Source organism: Mus pahari, chromosome 3, assembly GCF_900095145.1.
Source record: "Mus pahari chromosome 3, PAHARI_EIJ_v1.1, whole genome shotgun sequence".
Classification (NCBI taxonomy): Eukaryota; Metazoa; Chordata; class Mammalia; order Rodentia; family Muridae; genus Mus; species Mus pahari.
In genome coordinates, this window is record NC_034592.1 from 60,000,734 (window position 1) to 60,002,960 (window position 2,227).

The 2,227-nt window shown below is 45.6% G+C and overlaps 1 pseudogene; it reads right to left on the bottom strand.

The window, feature by feature from the left end:
• Positions 1-370: 370 nt before the first annotated feature.
• On the bottom strand, positions 371-1,336 carry LOC110319146 (annotated as a pseudogene).
• Between the last annotated feature and the right edge of the window lie 891 nt (positions 1,337-2,227).

Consider the following 2,227-nt stretch of genomic DNA (forward strand, 5'->3'; position numbering starts at 1 on the left):
CTTCTTCTTCTTCTTCTTCTTCTTCTTCTTCTTCTTCTTCTTCTTCTTCTTCTTCTTCTTCTTCTTCTTCTTCTTCTTCTTCTTCTTCTTCTCCTTCTTCTCCTTCTTCTCCTTCTTCTCCTTCTTCTCCTTCTTCTCCTCCTCTTGCTCCTCCTCCTTCTTCTTTTTTGGGTGCTGCAAACTTTATTGATAGTATTCAAGAGAGTAGGGAGGGCTCCTTAGGCCTCTCCTGTTATTATGGGGGTCTGGAATGGAAATTGTGAGGGAGATGCTCAGTGTTGGGGGCCGAGTTGGAACAAGGACTCCTTAGCAACTGAGGGCTTCTCTCTTGCTCTCAGTGTCCTTGCTGCAGTGGGTGGTCCAGGGCTTCTTACTCCTTGGAGGCCATATAGGTCATGAGGTCCACCACCCTGTTGCTGTAGCTGTGTTCATTGTTATACCAGGAAATGAGCTTTATAAAGTTGTCATTGAGAGCAATGCCAGCCCCAGCATCAAAGGTGGAAGTGTGGGAGTTGCTGTTGAAGTCAAAGGAGATAACCTGGTCCTCAGTGTAGCCCAGAATGCCCTTCAGTGGGTTCTCAGATGCCTGCTTCACCACCTTCTTGATGTCATCATACTTGGCAGGTTTCTCCAGGCGGCATGAGATCCATAACAGATATATTTGGGGTAGGAACTCGGAAGGCCATGCCAGTGAACTTTCCATTCAGCTCTGGGATGATCTTGCCCACAGTACTGGCAGCACCAGTGGATGCAGGGATGATGTCCTGGGCCGCCCCACGCCATCACACCACAGCTTTCCTGAGGGGCCACCCTCAGTCTTCTGAGTGGCAGTGATGGCATGGACCATGGTCATGAGCCCTTCTACAATGTCAAAGTTGTCATGGATGACCTCGGCCAGGAGGGCTAAGCAGTTGGTGGTGCAGGATGCATTGCTGACAATCTTGAGTGAGTTGTCACATTTCTCATGGTTCACACCCATCACAAACATGGGGGTATCGGCAGAAGGGGCGGAGAAGATGACCCTTTTGGCCCCACCCTTCAAGTGGGCTCCGGCCTTCTCCATGGTGGTAAAGACACCCGTAGACTCCAAGACATACTCAGCACATACTCCTGGAAGATAGTGATGGGTCTCCTGTTGATGACACGCTTTCTGTTCTTGGCCTTGACTGTGCCGTTGAATTTGCCATGGGTGGAGTCATACTGGAACATATAGACCATGTAGTTGAGGTCAATGAAAGGATTGTTGATGGCAACAGTCTCCACTTGGAGAGCAGACAGCAGCCCTGATAACCAGGCGTACAATATGGCCAAATCCGTTCACACCGACCTTCACCATTTCGTCTACGGGACGAGGCTGGCAATGCACGAAAAGATGCGGCTGTCTCTGGAACAGGGAGGAGCAGAGAGCCCCCATATGCTTCTTAAAATTTAAAAACCTAGCATATAGCCCTCTATTTAACTTGTCCTTTATGTTTTAAAAAACCTTTCTGTAGACAAATCTGACCAGAATATACATTTATATACAAAATTCCTTACTAATAGTGATAAAAAATAATAGCAATAAAAATAATAGCGATGACAACCATGCTGTGAATTTGCGTGGAGCGCTGGGCTTCTCTGAAGTATGTATTATTCCTATTTTATATCTAACAAAGACTCAGACACACGAGGAAATTTGTTAAGATTCTGCAGCTGATTAGAGTTGAGCCCTGGCTTCACCCCTCGCCTGTCCTGTTCAGAAGGCTGGCCTCCCAGCCACTGCGGTGGGATTCTACTGCGTATTCACCCCATCTGCTTCTGCCTTGTCTCCATACTTCCCCCTACCCAGGATAAAAAAGAAATGGTAAAATAGTCATCTTTTCCACCTCCCCAGAGGAGGAGAATTTTTAAATGGCGTCCTTTCCTATATTAAATGTAAAGTCTCTATTGTCATCAGGTTAATGTCTACTCACAGTCTTCATGTTTAAAATTCACCAGATTTTAAAAGGAGAGACATTTAATTTGATCCTTTTCCCAACTCCAAATCACACTTAAAATGGTCAGATGTTTCAGCGGCTTCTGATTTTCATGAATTTGGTCATTCTGAGGTAGTTTTCAGCCAATGGGAATTTTGTAGGAGTCCTTGCCAAAGGTCTCTGAGTAGATCTTAAACATTTGTCTCTTCTTTACAAGTACCACTTCATTTCCAATATATGCAGATGATAGGATTCAGTAAATACAAGTTAGC